The sequence below is a fragment of the Chiloscyllium punctatum genome, chromosome 35 (assembly GCF_047496795.1).
Source record: "Chiloscyllium punctatum isolate Juve2018m chromosome 35, sChiPun1.3, whole genome shotgun sequence".
NCBI classification, from domain to species: domain Eukaryota; kingdom Metazoa; phylum Chordata; class Chondrichthyes; order Orectolobiformes; family Hemiscylliidae; genus Chiloscyllium; species Chiloscyllium punctatum.
This window is the reverse complement of record NC_092773.1, coordinates 61,231,499-61,252,492: the sequence shown is the minus strand read 5'-3', so window position 1 is coordinate 61,252,492 and position 20,994 is coordinate 61,231,499. Positions and strand designations below refer to the sequence as shown.

Sequence of the window (20,994 nt, the reverse complement as noted above, 5' to 3'; positions counted from 1 at the left end):
CAGGGCCAGACGAGATTTGGGAAGCGAGAAATGAGATTACTTCGCCGCTTGCGAAGATCTTTGCATCCTCGCTCTCCACCGGAGTCGTACCTAAGGACTGGAGGGAGGCAACTGTAATTATTCTCTGCAATAAAGTAAATAGGGAAATCCCTGGCAATTACAGACCAGTCAGTCTCACGTCTGTCGTCTGCAAGGTGTTAGAATGGATTCTGAGGGATAGGATTTATGACCACCTAGAAGACCATGGCTTGATTAATTGCAGTCGGCACGGCTTTGTGAGGGGATCCTGCCTCAGAAATCTTATTGAGTTTTTTGAGGATGTTACTAGACAAGTTGATGAGGGTCGAGCCGTGGATGTGGTGTATCTGGACTTCAGCAAGGCATTTGATAAGATTCCCCATGGTAGGCTCGTTCAGAATGTCAGGAGGAATGGTATATCGGGAAATTTAGTTGTGTTGATACAGAATTGGCTGGTCTACAGAAGACAGTGGTAGTGGAAGGAAAGTACTCTGCCTGGAAGTCAGTGGTGAGTGGTGTTTCACAGGCCTCTGTTCTTGAGCCTGTAGTCTTTTTAAGTTTTATTAATGACCTGGATGAGTAGATTGAATGATAGGTTAGCAAGTTTGCAGACGACACAAAGGTTGTAGGTGTCGTTGACACTATAGAGGACTGTTGTAGGCTGCAGCGTGACATTGACAGGATGAAGAGATGTGCTGAGAGGTGGAAGATGGAGTTCAACCTGAATAAGTGTGAAGTGATGCATTTTGGAAGGTCGAACTTGAACGTTGAGTACAGGATTAAAGACAGGATTCTTGGCAGTGTGCAGGGACAGCGGGAACTTGATGTGCAGGTGCATAGATCCCTAAAAATTGCCACCCAAGTGGACAGGTTTGTTAAGAGAGCATATGGTGTCTTGGCTTTCATTAACAGGGGGATTGAGTTTAACAGCCTTGAGATCTTGTTGCAGCTCTATAAAACGTCAGTTAGACCGCACTTGTAATGCTCCATCCAGTTCGGGTCACCCTGTTAATGGAAAGATGTGGATGCTTTGGAGAGGCTTCAGAGGAGTTTTAACAGGATTCTGCCTGAAATGGAAGTCTTATCTTAGGAAGAGAGGTTGACTGAGCTCGGACATTTTTCATTGGAAGAAAGAAGGAAGAGAGGGGACTTAATTGAGGTGTACAAGATAATGAGATGCACAGATAGATTTGATAGCCAGAGACTTGTTCCCAGGGCAGAAATTGTAAACACGAGGGGTCATAGTTTTAAGCTGTTTGGCGGACAGAATAGAGGGGATGTCAGAGGCGTGTTCTTTATGCAGAGAGTTGTGAGGGCATGGAATGCGTTGCCAGAAGCTGTTGTGGAAGCGAGGAAATTGGGGATATTTAAGAAACTGCTGGACATGCATTTGGTCACAGAAATAAGAGGGTTCGTACATCAGGCTAAACTTACAGGAGGATCAATGGTCGGCACAACATCGTCTGCTGAAGGGCCTATTCGGTGCTATACTTTTCTATGTTCTATATTCTATGTTCTATGCTCCAAAACATTTATACTTAGATTTTATAGCTACGTGCCTGAAGTACATAAGTATAGGCGTACAGTGAAGAAGGGTGTAATGTCCAAAGACAAAGCACCGCGTTAGGTTAAAAAAGTTTAGAGTTGAAAAATGTGGTCCTGGAAAAACACAGCAGGCCAGGCAGCATCCGATGAGCCTGGCCTGCTGTGATTTTCCAACACCACATTTTTCAACGCTGGTCTCCAGCATCTGCAGTCCTCACGTTCTATTAAAGGTTTAGATGCAAGGCAGTCAGTGCAATATAGTTAAAACGTGAAGCATTAATTCATGCAATATGTAGAAAAATTAAGGAACAAGGTAACATTTAACGTTAAAGTATTTCTTACTTTGAACTGCTAAACTGAAAGAAGGATTTGAACCTTAGACATATTTTAATGAGTCTTTATCATTGAAGAAATTAGGACTCCTCTGTTTCTGTCATATAAGCCGCTGTTTTGCTTCTCCAAAAACAGTTCATGCACCTCCTCAACAAGTATCCATCTACATCCACATTCCAACCAAATGAAAAATCCATCTCCATCAATCTCTGAAGTGTATAAGAACACAATCATTCATCAGGTGAGTGGAATAAGATATCAGAAATTGAAGATTATATGTTCAAATGTGAATTTATTACTGAGGAATTATAATGAATGCACAAAATGCCGTAGGATCCGTGTGTTATTATCAATGAATCATAAACTTTTTTTTTCAGATTTAGCAACTAATAAGGAAGCTTTTTTATTAAAATCTGAGTTTGTATAAGCAGAACTGAATAATGATTTGGAGGGTTGTGGGTTACTATCCAGGACTCCAGGGATTTAGTGGACTCAGTTGGCTGATTGTCCGAATTGAAGTACAGAAAGATGTCAATTGTGCTGTTTGAATTCCCGCAGCAGTGCAGGAAATGTCTGTGTTGCCTTCATTGAAGCACATTGGCCACAGGTATTTCTTACTAATGGACATAAAGTTTTGATCAAGGTATAATGTCTACATTGGCGCGCTTTCACTGGCGAAGTGCCAGACGGATCGATACGAGGGATGATATTACTTATCATGATGTGAGTGACGGAAACTATTGTACTCACTCCATGTTTGCAAATAAAACAAAAATGAATGACGAAAACAAGTTCTGGGGAATTTACACGAAGCCAGTGATGCGATGCAACAGGATACATTATTGGCCTATGTATTATTGGGTAATGTAAATTATGTGGGAATAAGAGCAGAATAGCTTAGTGCTATTCAATTGAGAACATAAACCAGAAACATCTGTACCAAATAGTTTGGGATCCTCGAGTTGAACCTTGAAATGTCTTGCTTCTGAGGACCGTCGGTATTTGGGAATTCAAGTGCACTGTTGGTCATTAAATAAAAACAGGTGATGCACAAGTATCCTATCATAATCATACCAGTCTCTATCTGACCACAACTGCAACACGATGAACAGTTAAATTCTTTTTATTGTAAAAAACAAGTCCTCAGGAATAAAGATGCACTGGAGACATGCCAGAGAAGGTTCAGGAAGTTTATGCGAGGAATTGATGTGCTTCCTCAGAGACCAAACTAGATTAGTTTGCGCATGTATTCATTGGAATTTGTAAAATTGAGAGAACACCCTGATGAGGAAAATAAATATAAAATTATCTGTGGTCATGACACGATAGTTATCAAAAGATTATATCCCCTTGCGGTAGATTCTGTGAACGGAGAAAGTATCTTCAGCTTAAAAGATCCCAATTTATGACAGAGGTAGCGACGACTTCTTCTCGCAGAGAGCAATGAGTGAAAGGGTTTCCATAGCTGTGTCTATAGTTAGAGTCAAGTGTGATGGGGTCAGATTTCCAAGTACGAAAGGAATGAAGGATTACGAGAATAAGAATGAGACGTGCATTTGAGAAGGCAGTGATTAATATAGTTAAAAATCACACAACACCAGGTGATTGTCCAACAGTTTTAATTGGAAGCACACTAGATTTCGGAGCGACGCTCCTTCATCAGGTGATTATGGAGGGCTCGATCGTAACAGAGAATTTATAGCAAAAATTTGCAGTGTGATGTAACTGAAATTATACATTGAAGAATTCATTGTCTGTTAAGCCTTTCATCTGTTGGAATACAGTGATAGTTTCACTTCTTTCATGTGTAAATCGCAAAACCCTTTTTTTTAAAAGTTGCATTCTCAGTTAGCTGTTAACAATGGTGATAGCTAGACAATATGTTGAAGGTGTTAGTACCCTGTGTTCTCTGTCTATGAACTGATGTTTAGATTGATTCTAATCTTAAAAGTGAGATAACACAGTTTTAGAGAAATTCATGCAGTTTTTGAGCTCAGAGATCTACATGAATGTATGTAGTTTTTGAGCAAAGTGCAATGTAACTCTGAAAGTACAAAAAAATTCACCGCACAAAATATATGTGTGCATGTGAGTCTTTGTCTGTGTGTGTGTCTCTCTGGGGTGGGGGTTGTGAGTGTGAGAAAGTATGTGTGTGTGTGTGTGTAGTGAGTGCATCGTGTCTTAAGTCTGTGAGGGGGTGCATGTGTGGGAGTGTGTGTGTCTATAAGGGTGTGTGTGGGTGTCTGTGTGCGCGTCAGTGCGTAACTGTGCCCGTGTGTATGTGTGGCAGTGTGTGTGTGTAGGAATATCTGTGTGTGTGTTTGTAGTGCAATGGTGATCACCTGTAATGTGACATGAACACAAGGTCGCAGTTGAGGCCCTCCTTTTGGGTACCGAAATTAGCTATCAGCCTCTGCTCGGCCACGTTCCTCTGCTGCCTGTCCCGAAGTCCACCTTGGAGAATGGTTACCCGAAGGTCCGAGGCTGAATGTCCCGGACCACTATCACTGTATTCTAACAGATGAAAGGCTTAACAGACAATTAATTCATCAATGTATAATTTCAGTTACATCACACTGCAAATTTTTGCGATAAATTCTGTGTTACCATCGAGCCCTCCAGAATCACCTGATGAAGAAATGTCGCTCCGAAAGCTAGTGTGTTTGCAATTAAACCTGTTTGACTATAACCTGGTGTTGTGTGATTTTTAACTTTGTTCACCCCAGTCCAACACCGGCATCTCCGAAACGTGGTTAATATACGCAATACTGAAGCAGGAATTGTTGTTCAGGTCCCCGACATGGAGTCCAACCTTTGCTTCCATAGATGGCTATGGAGATAAGCTTTGAGAGTGGGATTAGACAGACAGCATTTGCGGGAGCTGAAACAGACAGCATGGATCGAATGGCTTTCTTATTTACTGTAAAATCTCATGATCATATCAGCCTCGATGTTAGTGAATAGTGGAGAACAGACTCGGCAGCTTTATGTTTTAGAAAGTGTGGAGATGTGACTGTGGTAGCGAGTTTGTTTGAGAATGTGTTTGAGAACCTATCGCATTTCCAACGCCCCTCCCCCAAGTCCCTCTTCCCTTCCATTTATCTTAGCCTGCTGGACACACTTTCCTCATTCCTGAAGAAGGGCATATGCCCGAAACGTCGATTCTCCTGTTCCTTGGATGCTGCCTGACCTGCTGCGCTTTTCACGCAATACATTTTCAGCTTTATGTTTTGTCTTACTCTGATGCTGTGGGATGCAAACGGGGTAAAACGGAAGAGAATGCTTAAATTTATGTTTGAATCCAGGACACGAATTCATTATTTAAAAATCAGGAGTCGCCATTGAATAAAGCGCTTACTTTCTTCTTTTGAAATGCAGTCATGTCGTTTAACTTGGTGCTTGACAAGATGCTGGAGGAAATATTCGATCATATTTTAACTGCACAGGTCGATCAGTTTTTGTTCGACAAGGACTTGAAAGCTAATGAAAAACAGGCAGGAATTCAAATTGAACGTCACAGTCAGGTCAGCTATGGTATTGTTAAACCGGGTGCAGCCTTCAGAAAGTGAATGACTTACTGCTCGTTATGGTGCTTGTGTTTGTACTGATTCAGAAGATTGAAAACTATCATAAACCTGAAGGAAAATAAAGAAAAATGATACTTTTCGCCCCAGAAGTATAAAAAAGGACCAATCATTCAACAAAATTTAGTTTGACTCATCAGAATATGAAATCTCATTTTCATAGAGGCAATGTTAGGACAGTGGGGACATTTACAAACTTCAATCAATACACCTCTCTCTCTTCTAAACTGCCGTGGAAACGAGATGCACTTTCCTCATAAAATAGCTCATACATGCCTGGCATGAATTGACTACATTTTCTCTGGAATCTTTTCATAGCATGAACACAAAAAATAGAATTAATTAGCAAACTGCACAGGAGATTCATGATGTGATCCCACTGATATCATACATTTCTATAGCTTAATACCTTTACACTCATGTGCATAACACAAACCATACAGTCATTGAGGGATATAGACTGTTTGTTTTATCCTGCTCTCCGGTTACTTTGACAATAATTGTGGTGGAAATCACCACATTGTTACTATTGTTCGAAACTTATCCTCACCACCAAATGCATGATTTAACTAACGATAATATGTGTCATTATAAAATCATTTCTCTTTCTGCCTCCTAGTGGGATCCCGGATCCCATTGGAGCTTTGCAATCTTGTCAGTGGTGAGTATGCTTTTGATCCATCTCCAGTCAATGACTGAGTCTGGACCAATGAGTCTGCAGCACTTCGTCTTCCACTTTTGACAGATTTGAGTTTCTGGTCAAATTTGACGTCAAATAAGACAACCCCGTAATTCGACCACCATTCCATTCCCAACCTCTGTCTTTGTCTCAGTTCCTCGACGACTGGAACATGCATGTCGTATGGATAACTGTAGTCTCAGTTACTCCAATACTTGTCTCAACGACATTTCACCCAACCCCGAAGAAACTTCAGCTCATCCATAACGTTGCTGCCTGGGCCCCCAATTACTCAGAGTCCTGTTCAGCCACTACTTCTGCCCTCATTGACCTATACTGGCTTTCGATGTGCTTAGACTTCCATATTAATATTCCCTGCATTTTTAGGGTCAATCTAATGTGTCACTCCAGAAATGAGTCACATTCCGACATCATTTTCACACTTACTCTGAATCTTTTCCTTTCCAGAATTATCTCTACTTTTCGAGTGAATGGCCTTTTTCTTTATTTCTCTTCTTGACATGAATTTGGACTTTGTGGATTGGTGCTAACGTTATGAAGTTCAGAACCAACGAAATGGTATAACTTGTGTTGCACCTACTTCTGTTGTATCCAAATTAGCTCTCTGTTGAATATAGCATTTGAGTCATTTTGACACACGTATTTGCAAGTTGTTCTGATTCTGTTATTTGGTTGTCTGCTTGTCAATTTGAGCGAAATAAGGAGGCCCCCTTCCTGGCTGCGAACCTGTACCCCTCAGCTTGGATGATGGACAAGAAACAGTCGTAAAGCAGAAGCAGAGGTTTGTTTGAATTACTAATTGATTAAATTGAGCTGTGATAGTGGACGAAAGTGAAAGTCAGTTGATGAACAGCAGCGTATATGTGAAGAAGTATCACACAACGTTCCGCAAAAAAATCAAAATAGCTCACTGAGATGAGAGATCATCCATGATTTCCGAGTTTATGAGTATCTAACTTTCCAAAAACAAAATGAACACCGTCTGATACTGAATTCAGGGTGATCTGAATGTAAGTTAAAATAAGCTTGGGAATTTACAGATGCTGCGTACATAACGAATCTTGTTATATGGTATGACCAATAAATTAAGCAGAAGTTGCAGACGGAGGAAGCGTTGTAAAGATAGTGGGTAACAGATCTGTTTATGAACTTAGCCGTGCTGCTCTTTCTATCCATGTTATTGATCATTGGCTCGTCGGTCAAAAAATGTCAGGGAACCTCCATATAATTCATCGTCAAACAATGCGTGAATTTGCGTGCCACAGAATTCTTCATTCCAATGATCATTGCAAGATATTCTTCACACCTGTCCGACTAAATTTTGGGACGTTTAATATTTCCTTTCTGTATCCATCATCCGGTCGCAATAAAAACATTTCAATGTAAAATGCCTTGTCATATGGTCTCATACATGCACTGAAACGTATGGAAAATCTCAAGCCTCGCAGTATGTGTCAGAGAAAACAGAGTGAACCTTTTACGTACAGAGACCCATCTTCACAACAGAATAGTGTTTCGGACAGTTATATGACGGTATGAGGTTCAGTGTGAAGAACAATTCATCCAAGTTTCTTTTGTCAGCAGTATATAACTGGTTTATTATAAAGATCATCTTGCTCAACAAAGATGCAAAGTCATCTGATGAACATTTGTGAATATGCAGGTATGCTAATATATGCACAATTCTGTAAAATACTGATGCATATGCACACACTGACACGACACAGCCATTTTGATATAGACACACACACTCACATACACATATTAAAACACATACTGACATAAACAAACATGCACATCGACATATTGACACAGATACGCCTACATGTGATACAGACATTAACAAACGCATTAACACACTTCGGCATAGATTTTACACTGTATGTACAGCGATAATATTTCGCAGAGGAATACATTGAAAGAATTGAAGACGAGTGAGTCAACTCAAGTATTGTATAAAGATCCAACAGAATCACTAAATTCAGCAGGTCCTGAAGGCTAAAATTTTATCTGTTATTTCTGTGGGAAAAGATTTCAAACGACAATGTGAGTGGTAAGGCGCCAACACACACACACACAGAATTTCTAAAGTGTGAGTGTTCCAGTGCACTGACCCCAGAAGTTATTTCACATTATCCAATTAACATTCTTTAAAAGATCTGTAGAGACGCCATACGTTTTCTGTGGGTAAGGGGAAGGATTCAACAGGTCATCCAACTTGGAGACATGTAAGGAGATATGCAACATGGAAATGTACGGATTGTGGGAAGGATTACAACTGCTCAGAGCAGCTGGTGATGAGAAGCTGCCTTCCGGAAACTTTGTTGCCCGTGTGCTATCAGGAGACCCAGATTGTAAAGGAGGGGAAATCCAGAATTTCGAGACTGACAGGAGAGGAATGGCAAAATATTTCCAGGTCAGGATGATAACTGGTTTGTTCGGTTTTCCTACCTACCCTTTTCCTTTGAGATGGAATTCGTTGTGAATGTGAAAGATACGGTTTACAGAGGCTTGGTGAATTTCTGCAGTGTATCTTGTGGATGAAATGACATGCTTGTCTTAGTCTTTGTTGGTGGACGAAATTGATCTGGGTCGATGGTGTGTCAGTCATGCGGTGCTGATCAATTTGGCTGTTCTGTTCTGGGTGCTGTTGAGCTTTGCAATTTTGTTGGAACTGCAGTCAGGAGTCCTCAAGAAGGTCCTGACTGAAATATTTCTTGCGACTTGGATGCTGCCTTACCCACTGTGCGTCTCCTGCACCGTGCGTTCTCAATACTGTACTCGGTCAGGCAAATAAGTAGTATTACTAACTTTTGTCTTGTAAAGGAATAAACGATAGGTGGGGAAAGAACCCAAAGAAGGAGAAGAAAAGTTGGCCAAAGATCTGGCTAGGAGAGTGAAAATCGCTTAATGGATACAGTTAGTGAGTATTCGTAGGTGGTGTGTAATGGCAGGCAGTCTGATAGATAGGCTTCAGGGAACAAAGAATTTTATTACTTGCTGGATAAATTCCGAACTCTGATTTATCTTGTGGCCGCATAACGCTGTTGCAATTAATTTCTCATAGAGACTAGCACTTTTACCGCAAGGAGAGAGGTCTTTTGTCATTCCTTGCCAATGTCAGGCATCAAGCGCCTATCAACTCTCATCCCATTTTCCAGATCTTATTCAGTAACTTTGTGCGTTGTGGTGCTTCAAAGTCGTAATCGTTTTTTCAAAAAAATTTCAGTTCCAGCAAAATGCTATCACCACACTCATATTTTTCTCAACTCCCTTCGCTGCCTTCCACATGGAACCTTCCCTCCAGGTGCATTCTGCCTTTACGCCCAACTCCTCACCACATAGCATCGTGAAATCTTCCCCTGCAATTGATGAAGCTCTGAAACATGCATGCATTAAAATATCAGAAATAGGAGCAGGGGTTATTCAATACGTTCATGGCTGATCATTTCGAGCGCTCAGAACCATTTACCCGTCCTCTCAGAGTATCCTTGCCTTCCTTTATTGTTCAAAAATAAGATCTTATCCTTAAAAACGTTTAAAGAATTGGCGTCAACTACTCTGCTGAGCAAAGAATTCCAATTTTGAAAGTGGGGACTGCAGATGTTGGAGATGAGAGCTAAGAGTGTAGTGCTGCAAAACGCGCAAGCGGGTCAGACAGCATCCAATGAGCAACAAATTGACAATTCGGGCAACAGCTCTTCATCGGGAATCAAGGATTCCAAAGAGTAGCAATCCTTTGGTTTAAAAAGTTCCTTCTCAATTCACTGCTGAATCTGTTCCCTCTAATCTTGAGGCTATGCCATCGTGTCCAAATTTCACCCGCTAGTGGAAACATCCTTTCTACTTCTACCTGAACTATTCCCTTCAAAGTTGTACATATTTCTAACAGATCTTCCCTCATTCTTCTGAATTCCAATGAATATAATCTCAATCTCATCAGTGTGTCCTCATACCCCAATTCCCCCAACTCCGGCATTATCCCAGTGAACTTCTTCTGCACCCCTTCCAGTACCAGTCCATTCTTTCTCAAGTAAGGAGACCAAACTTGCTCACATTACTCTAAGCATATCCTCACCAGCACCCTGTACAGGTGCAACATAACCTCCTTTCTATTAAACTCAAACTCTTAAGAAATGAAATACAACATTACATTTGCCTACCTAATAACCTGTTGTACCTGCGGACCAAATTTTTTGTGATTCCTGCAAAAAGACGTCCATGTCCCGATGCACAGCAGCATGCTTCAACGTCTTAGTAGACAAGTAATAACCCTTTTTACTCTAAGTTTTACCAAAATAGATGACTTCACATTCCATCAGCCAGACCTTTGCCCACTCAGCCAATGTTTCTATATTCCTCTACAATGTTACGCAGTCCTCTGCACACTGTCCTCTGCCATTCATCTTCGTTTCATCTATCATGTTCGACGTGCTACACGTTGTCCCAAAATCCAAATCATCAATATAAATTGCATTCCATAAGGTTCCCGACAGTAGTCTATGGTACAACATGCGGAAGAACGGGATTGTAGGAGATATAGCAGTTTGGATCAGTAATTGGCTTGCTGAAAGAAGACAGAGGGTGGTGGTTGATGGGAAATGTTCATCCTGGAATCAAGTTACGAGTGGTGTACCGCAAGTGTCGGTGTTGGGACAACTGCTGTTCGTCATTATTTATAAACGATCTGGATGAGGGCGAAGAAGGATGGGTTAGTAAATTTGCTTTCAGCAATAAGGTCGGTGAAGTTGTGGACAGTGACGACGGATGTTGTCGGCAACAGAGAGACATAAATAAGCTGAAGAGCTGGGCTGAGAGGTGGCAAATGGAGTTTAATGCGGACAAGTGTGACTTGATTCACTTTGGTCAGTTTAACCTGAATGCAAAATACTGGGCTCATGGTAAGATTATTGGTAGTGTAGATGAGCAGAGAGATATCGGTGTTCAGGTACACAGATCCTTGAAAGTTGCCTCTCAAGTGCGGCCGCACTTGGAATATTGTGGACAGTGCTGGTCACCGCATGATAAGAATGATGTGGACGCTTTGGAAAGGGTGCAGAGTACATTTACTAGGATATTGCCTGGTATGGAAAGAAGGACTTACTAGGAAAGGCTGAGAGACTTGAGGCTGTTTTCGTTAGGGAGAAGAAGGTTGAGAGGTGACATAATAGAGACATATAAGATAATCAGAGGGTTAGATAGGGTGGACGGGGATAGCCTTTTTCCAAGTATGGTGAGGGCGAGCACGAGGGGGCATAGCTTTAAATTGAGGGGTGATAGATGTAGGACAGTTGTCAGATGTAGTTTCTTTATTCAGAGAGTAGTAAGGGTATGGAATGCTTCAACAGCAAGGGTAGTATATTCACCAACTTTAAGTACATTTAATTTGTCATTGGTCAAGCATATGGACGTACATGAAATAGTGTAGGTTAGATGGGCTTCAGATTGGTATGACAGGTCGATGCAACATCGACACCCTATCGGCTGTAATGTTCTATATATAATGCGCTGTAATGCTCTATATGTGCTGTATGTTCTATGTAAGTAATTGCAGTCCCAAAACCCATCACTGAGGCACACCAATACTCACTGTTTGCCAGCCAGAAAGTACTCATTTATCGTCAATTTTGCTTCCTGTTATTTAACCAATCCTCTATCCATGCTTTTACCCGACCACTAGCACCATGCATCATTACCTTATGCATCAGCCTCTTGTCGGCACCTTGTCGAAGGCCTTTTGGAAATCTAGTTGGACCATACCCACTGAGTCCCCGTTGTCCACCATACTTGTCTTGTCTTCATAGAATACAAAATGATTTGTCAAGCATGACCTGCCCTTCATGAATCCATGCTGTGTCTGTTCAATCTCTATCGCGGTGACCTCTTATCCTTCGTTGATAATCGATTCAAGCACCTTCTCTTCTACAGAGATTAAGCTAACTGGTCTATAATTCCCCCTCTTGTCTCCCTCCCTTTTTTAAAGAAGTGGTGCCAGATTTTAAAGCAGTGGCGCCAGATTTACTGTCTTCCAATCTGCTCAAATTGCTCCAGAGTCCAGCGAATTTGAGAAATTACCGCCAGTGCACCTGTTTTTTCCTCCGCCAATACTTTTGCACCCTGGAATGACTTCCATTAGGGCGAGCAGACTGTCTATCCCGAGCTGCATTAGTTTGCCCAACCCTCGTTTTTCCATAATAAAGATTGTTTCCAAGTCCTCACCGACCTCTGTCTCTTTGTCAATTACTGGCATGTGTTAGTGACTTCCGCTGTGAAGAAAGGTACAAAATACCTGCTCAATGACTCAGTCATTTCATCACTAACTGACTCATAACTAAATGCCTAAGGGCCAACATTCACCTTAACCACTCTTTTTCTTTTTTTTGGTTGAAGCTTCTGCTAAATATATTATATTCTGTGCTCGTTGTTTTTTTTTTTATCTTGTTCTTTCTTACGATTATTTACAGCACTTTTTGTGGCTTTCTTTTGACCTTGAAGGCTTACAAAATCTTCCAGTTTCATGCTGATTTCGACCACTTTGTATGCCTTCTCCATGAATGTGATAGTCTCCCTTTTATCTTGAGCCACCCATGGCGGATTGCACCTTTTCGTCCAGTCCTTCCTTTTCACTGAAATATAATTTCGCTGAGCGGTTTGAAAAAATGTATTTGAAAGTTCAGCTCATCAGCTGGTTCACCATAAGTTTTTATTGTTTTCAGTCTACTTTAGCTAGGCCCGCACCATTCTATTATAGAGCCCGTTGGACATGCACAGGAATCTGGCATTGGCTTTTAAATTCACCCTCTCTATCTGCATTATAAATTCAACCACACTGTGATCACTCCTTCCGAGAGGATCCTTAACGATGAGGGAATCAATTATGCCTGTCTCACGACGGAGGACCAGATCGATGATAGCTTGTGAACTCGTCGCTTCTTTGGCATACTGTTCAGGTAAACCATCATGATTAAATCGAACAAAGTCCTCCCCAACGCAATACTGACTGAGCGAGTTCGATACATCTACATTTTGATTAAAATCCCCAAATAAAGTAGCCGGCCCATTTTGACCGGCATTACGTAGTTCTTTGTTCATTGACCTCCCCAATGTAATCGCTTATTTTGTGGTTTACATACTACGCCTATTAGTGAAGTTTTCTTCTTAGACTTTCTAATTTACACCAAAATGAATTCAAACTCATTCTGCATCGAACCCATACCACCTCGCAGTACCGCCTTGAAGTCGTCCTTGAATATCACACTCTCCTGTCTGTCCTTCCGAATAGTCTGAAAACCTTGGATAGTTAACTCCCAGTCACGACCATCCTGTAACTATGTCTCCGTAATGGCACCTAAAACAAATTCATTCGTGATGAGTTGTGCCATTAACTCTTCATCTTTGTTCCAATTGCTACGATCATTTGATAATCTGTCTTCATGATGGCTTTCTTACCCTCATGATTTCCAACATCTGTCATAATGTCTCCTCAATAATCCTTGCTTTGTGCATTTTGTTTCCTCACCTGTCCATTTACGTCCTCCCTCCTCAGTATCGAAGGGCCCAAATACACCTTCAAGGTGAAGCAACACTTTGCCTGCACTTCGCACAACCCAGTATCATACATTGACTGCTCGCTTTGTGGTTTCCATTTTCTTGGGAAATGAAGTTTGGACTGACTGGCTGCTTTGCAGAACATCCAAGCTCAGTCTTCAAGAAAGACCCTCAACTATCCCTTCCGGGCCCTATTAACAGACAAGCCCGTTGCCTGGTAAACATCTTTGTCTAGGCGTTCCAACGAAGCTCAGTACAATAGTGAAGAACAACATCTCATTTTCCATTTGTGGATACTGCAACCTTCCGGACTCCATCAATTTCAATATTTTTAGGGCCTGAACTACTTCATGTCCTCGCCCCCTACCCCACACGCCACTCCTCATTATCACATAGCCAGACATTACACACTAAGTACGTTTAGTCACTAACAGTCTCCATTAAAAACTACTCACACTCCAAGCCGGATGGTTATTCATTTGTCTGTCCAATTCTTCTTCTCTCTCTTTTTGGTCTATACACACCTACCGTTTACAGATTACACCAACCCCACCACACTGTCTTCTGCATATCGGCCAAACTTTTCTTGGTGCCAACAGTTCTGAAGAAGGGACACTGGACCCGAAATGCGAACTCTTATTTCTCTACTCAGTTGCGGCCAGACCTGCTAAGCTGTTCCAGCACCTTCTGTTTTTGCCCTGGTTGGAATCTGATACTGTGAATGATCGAGGAAGAACGTTAGTGTGTGTGCCCCATTGGAAGCCTGAGATTGTCCATGTTCCCCTGCACCGAAGACAGTACTCTGTTCCAGTTGAAAACTTCTGCTGTGGATTGATCCCAGTACAATGTGTGCCATAGGCATCAACTAATTAGGTTTGTTAATATAGCAATCATGTGCACGGGCTTTATAACGCAGTTCTGTCTTGGATGCGATGAACAACAGAGAGAGAAAAAATTCCTCATATCAAATCTGAACAGACTGGAGTCTCCGCAGGAGGTGGAATTAAGTGACTGCATTTTGTTTTTACAGATAGAGAACGCTTGAACCTTTTCTCACTATGACAATGTGCCATTGCTTGTCAAAGCTACAGGAGTTGTAGGTGCAAAGGCTGAAACAGCGTTTTCCACTTATAATACATGAGTTATCTCCCTCCAGTGTGATAGCGCAGTAAAATCAACAAATGGATAACTGAGTTAATCACGTTACAAATTCAGCTAGGGACAGTCCTCGTGTGGTAATATATAGTTACAGAAAGCCTGTTGAGGGGCTGAGGTTTTCTGGAGCCGTTTCACATCGCAACTGAGACAGTATTGGAGATTTTGACAGGCAAAATGAGACAAATCCCCAGCTCGGGATGGAGTTGTGTCTCACGTTGCTTTGTGAGAAAAGAGAGAAAGTTACACATGTTCTGACCAATGTTTTACATTGCTTTATGCACATCTGGGAGTAGTTCGAGGACTGCAGGACTCCTTATGTGGTTCCAATTTTCAATAAGGCTGGTAGAGATAATGCAGCGAATTACAGAGCCGTGAGTCGAGCAGCACTCGTAGGGAAACATGTGGAGAAACCTCTTAAGGAGAAAATTAATTGCAACTTCTCCAGACAAAGTCAGCGAGAGGCAGCATGGTTTTGTCAGAGCAGGTCAAACATGACAGGTCAGATTAAATATATTTTAGGGGGTGATCAGAGATGTAAACGAGGGTAGTGAAGTTGATTTTGTTTGTGAGGATTTTGGAAAGCCTTTGACAAGATCCCATACCAGAGACTGGTAACAGGGTTAAAATAAAAGGGATTCAGTGTCACGTGGTAAGTTGGATGCAAACGTATTTGGGTGGCTGGAGACAAAGTTTGGTGCTGTTTCTGTGACGTGGAACTGGTATTCAGTGGTCTACCACAAAGATCAATGTTTTGTCCCTTAATGGTTGTGATTGCATGTAAAGAATGTGGAAATGATGTGGGGGATATAATAAGAAAATTTGAGGAGTATATGAAGATTGGCGAAGTGGTTAACAGTGAGGAAGACCGTCTTAGGTTCCAGGATGTTAGACGTAGATTTGTCAAATGGGCAGATATTGGGAGCTGAAAATAACAATAAAAACATCAGGCGATGCATTTTGTAAGTAACACGTCATGGGAGTACTCAAAGAAAGTTCGAGCACTGGGACACCCAAAGGAACAGAGTGACCTTGCATGTGGGTCCACAGATTCGTGAAGGCAGCAGAAAATAGTAGTTAAGAAGACAAGCACGACATTATAAGTCAACGCAAAGACTTTGACAGCAGTAAAATTGGTGTCACATGTACAAACGTTCGTGAAGAAAGCATTTGGCACACTAGTCTTCATTAGTATGAACATCGATTATTGGAGTTCACATGTCATGTTCTGGCTGTACACAATAATTAACGAGGCCACACTTAGAAGACTGTTGACAATTCCAATCACCTTCAACAGGAAAGATGTTGTAAAACTTGAACGTGTGCAGAGAATATGTGCAAGGATGTTGCAGTGTCGATACAGCGTGAGTTGTAAAGAGAGTGTTTGAGCAGGGGTTTTTCCCAGCAGTGTTCCAGGCTGGTGAGTAACCTTCTAGACGTTTATAAAATCATGAGGAGGGGTGGATAGGTGACTGACTCAGGTCTTCTTTTAACCCAGGATGGCGGAGTTCAAACTGAGAGGGCTTAAGTTTAACGAGTTTCACACAGAAACACTAAACAAAGGACAAAGGGTGAACGAGCGATATTTGTATTTTCCAACAGGCTTCATTTCAGCTTAGACTTCGATTTAAAACAATGAGCATCTTCTTGGTGAAAGTAGTTTGGAAGTTAAAGCGTGAATTGAACGTTAAAGGTATTAAAATTGTATGACGTCGTGATGAGGAACCTTATACGTAAAGTCTTGACCCATGAAGAATGAAGTACAGAATGAGATGTCTGTCAGTAGCATTCAATAATGAACCTTTAATTTAAATGAGATGTTGCAAGACTCTGAAATACAGAGAGGTGTGGCAGTCCTGCTTTATGAATCAAATTGACATGGTCTGCAGGGGTAGCAACTGATGAGCAATGCAAAAAGTTTTTTTTTCATTTGTTCAGCAATGGCTGGGCCAACATTTATTTCCCCATTCCTATCAGCACTTGAGACGGTGAGCGCCTGATCGAAAGACTGCACTTCATAAATTTTTTTGGAGAAACTATATGTAGCAGTTTTTAAATTGCGGCTTTTTCATTTCCTTCTCCCAATTTAATGTTGGGAGAATGCAAAGTTTCTCCAGCAATTATTGCTTGTGTTTCAGATTTCCAGCATCCACAGTTTATTTTTATACAGTAATCTGGATGATCTGATACATATGAGGAATAGAATGTTGAAAGCTGTCAAAACTGAGAGCAGATGAGCTGAGGTGGGATAGAGTCGAAAAGTGTGGTGCTCATCAAGCAGCATCCAGGGAGCAGGAAACTCGTTGTTTCACGTATCAAATGTTCATCTGGAATGCTCGAAACGTTGACTCCCATGCTCCTCAGATGTTGCATGACAGGCTGTGCTTTCCCAGTGCTACACTTATTGACTTTGACTCCAGCATCTAAAGATATCAATTTCTGCTGAGGTGCGGTACAGTCAGGTACAGTTCCTAAGATGTAATAAGCTGGTCGTAATGATAGAGTGGATATGTATTTGGAAACTTACCTGGAGTTGGAAACTTATTATTCTCCCGCTCCCATTCTGCCAAATAGACGGAGCCGGTTGTTAGTGCCAGTCAATTTGACAATTGTGCATTTGGCAGGTCACGGAAACGTGATTTCCCATATATTGTCGAGACTCGAATAAGATATGGATACGTTCCGTCTTGAGTCTTCCAGGTCCTGAATTTGAAAGTGGTTTTGGAAGTTTGCAGCTGTACAGTCAGTGTACTGTATAATTGACTTTAAAATGCTAAACAGTTTTTTGAGGGGGTTTAAAAATGAAGCCATCAACAGAATACTGAGTTTCATTTTTCTTTGATGATGTAGATCTGAACGAAAAAAAACGTGAATTGTTGGAGAAAGTCATCAGGCCTGGTAGAATCTGTCGAGAGAAACTGAGTTAAAGTTTCAGATCGACAGAACACGTCAGTTATACATTTCCATACTGAATTGCTGGGAAAATAATCAGTCTTATCTGTCGACTCAGGATATTTATCAAAACAACTCAATGACTGACAGCTGTCACCTTTAAAAATTCAAAAGGACTTTATTGACTGTAATGCTGCCTCCGTTGCTCTCAGCTGGTAAAAGGCTGTGCTTAAATGATTGCCTTTTCTCGTTTTCTTCGTGTGAGTTTGTAGCAATGTCGAATGGAGAATTATTTCTTTCAGTATCTAACTCAGTACGTGTCTCCACTTGTCTCTCTTCGTGTTTGTGTATCCAACTCACCCTCTTTCTCTTTCACATTCTCCAACACTCTGTCTGTCCATACAGCTCATTACCTACTTCTGCTCGATAAAAAGTCTGATATTTCGAGACAGTTTGAGTGTGAAGCTGATGAGAAGATTTTTGCTCATTGATTGGATTGTGTAGATCTGGGCTCACATACTCCGGATAATGTGTCTGTCAATTCGATCTCAGGTCAGGCGACATTTCTTCCGCAATCATTTGTGACTGTTTCGAATTCAAAGTAGAATTCTGAATCCACCATAAGAAAAAAAACGCAAGTATACGACAACTAAAGAATCACAACGATGTATATACTGTTGGTTTAAATGAATGATCGTTGACATCAGAGAATGAGAGTGATCAGCTGGTGCTATCTCGGTCATTTCCACAAAGTTCTCTGGCAAATCCGCAACACCTCCTGCGTAATCTCGTTATTCCTACCAAACTGGGAATGAAGGAGGGGGAAAAAGAGGAAAAGAAGCAGAAGTGCTTGTTGAATAGCGGAAAGAAACCACAGACTTAATTGATAGTTCGGAACTAAAAAGAGCAATCACTGTTGTAACTTAACCTGGATCTCCAAATGCCCAAGTCGACGCTGACTTGGTTGACACGGCATTTGTAAAGAGTTGAAACACCAAGCCCAAATACGAATGCAACAAACAGGCACCGCTGGGAGTTGAACCCAGGATCGCCTGTTTACTAGACAGGCGCTTTAACCAACTAAGCCACGGCGCCACATGCTTTTTGGGTTTGATCATCCAGATGTGAAGTTGGTTAACCACTTCTTTACAGTACTTGGAAAGGTGTTTTCGGATCAATGTTGTTCACAGAGAATTGCAATCTTTCCTCGAATTTAAAAATTCAGACAGTTTACAGCTGAACATTCTCCACTGAAAAGACTTAGAAAAAGATAATCTCCACTTGCATTAATTTCAAACTGATACCTTCACCTGTTTAAACTGACAGGAGAAAGAGGATGTGTTCATCCTCTCCGTGCCCATGAACCACGTTAATACACACAGAGAGGACGTCAACAAGTGGAACAAGGTCATTGTGGAGATTTGACGAGGTGTAATGTGTAAGTAATTGTAAACATTGGGCAGTAAAAGTTGACCAATTGGCACTGACATTGAGTCTTACACCACCAGTTCCACGCTCACTTACTGCCTCATGCCTCCCAGACATCATTGCCGATCACTTTATTTCACTGTCCTGCTCCACTTCTCAACTTATTTCCAAACGATTGCAGATGTCTGATAGGAATCTTGAACTTTTAGAAACGTTTTCCTGGAATACAGTCGTCACTCAATAGGATAGTATTCAGTTCATATCCCGAATTACCACAGTGATGGAGGGGATGAGTTACTTTGCTGAACCTTTCTACTCCTCAGCACGGACACACAGCCATTAGAGCGATGGGGGAGGCGGGGGGGCGGGTAAGTTCCAGTATTTACACACAGCGACACTGAAGGATCAGCGAGATACTTCCAAATCAGAAAAGTGATATGATCGTCGGGGGATTTGCGGTGATATTTTCCGTGAATCTGTTGCCATTGTCCTGATAGACGGATGGAAAGATTCACTGGACCAAGTCTGGCAGGATCCAGGTGTGTGCTCTGCGCGCAAGCAGGAGTTAGCTTTCTTAATTCAGAAAACGAGAAAGATATCTTCATTATCTGCGTGGGAATTATATCCAGGTCTGTGTGATGAAAACTCGGACTCCAAAGCAGAGACCTCCAGTGATGCTGACCGTAAACCTTGTGACCTGACTTGTACACATTCTTGTGTCTGTCGTTGACTCCATAACTAACTTCAGCAGCAAAGTTGCATTCCCCAAGTTTCGAAACAGTTCATAGTATCGCCTTGTGTTTCAATGTGAAAACAACAGCTGTGATAATCGGATGTTGTTCAGCAGATGAACTGAAGGAAGGCACAGAACTGGCTGATGGTCACGGGGCCTGGTTTTGACGCGCTCGAATCCAGTGAGCGGGCGGCACCAATAAGCGAACCGTTCAACTCGTCTTATTCTAGATTCAGGGCTAGAAATGGACAGAGTTTTCTCGCTGAACCTATTCAGGCTCTTGAAGGGAAGAGCCCTTGACTCAAATTATGAAAGTACATTTTACTGAAGTGGATCATGAAATCGTGTCGTGGCTGTGAATACAACAATGGAAACCTTCAGCAGAGATGCAGACAACAATATGGGGGCTCCTGAAGACAAATGTGTTTCCTTTACCAGGGAAAGGCAAAGCTTCACAAAGTGGGACTTATTGAATTAAAGCAGTGACGCTGATTACCTTTGCAAGTTCATCACCTTGTCAATCTTATTTCTCCAGATCTAAATGTCTCCATTACACATGGAAAAGCTGAGAGGAAGTCGGCGCTCGGTCGGCCAGTATTGTAATGGATAACGCGTCTGAATTCGAATCAGACTGTCGTTGTTTTTATTTCTACCGAGCTCAATTGCAGCATGTCGCTTTGCTGATACCAGACATAATTGATTTTATAAATACATTAAGGACAAAAAAGAGTCTGCAAAGAGTAGAGGGACACCTCAAATATCGATAAGCCAGTCTTAGTTTGGTGCCACGCGAGATGGGGGAGATATGAATCCTGTCCTTTATGTGAATGTTTACTGTGGGTAAGGACATATAACATGGAACATAAAGGAATACAACGCTGAACAGGACCTTCGCCCCTCAATGTTGTGCCGACCTTTGAACTATTCTCAGCTCATCCCCCTCCACAATCCCACCATCATCGATGTGCTTATCCAAGGAGTGTTTCAATCTCCATAATGTGCCTGAGTTAACCACACTGGCGGGTAAGGCATTGTGCGCCCTTTCAACTCTCCCAGTA

At 41.7% G+C, this 20,994-nt stretch overlaps 1 non-coding gene across 1 annotated transcript; it reads right to left on the bottom strand.

The window, feature by feature from the left end:
• Window positions 1-18,796: 18,796 nt before the first annotated feature.
• trnat-agu (transfer RNA threonine (anticodon AGU)) lies at window positions 18,797-18,870 on the bottom strand. The gene has a single exon. It is a non-coding gene; the product is annotated as a tRNA-Thr (tRNA).
• Between the last annotated feature and the right edge of the window lie 2,124 nt (window positions 18,871-20,994).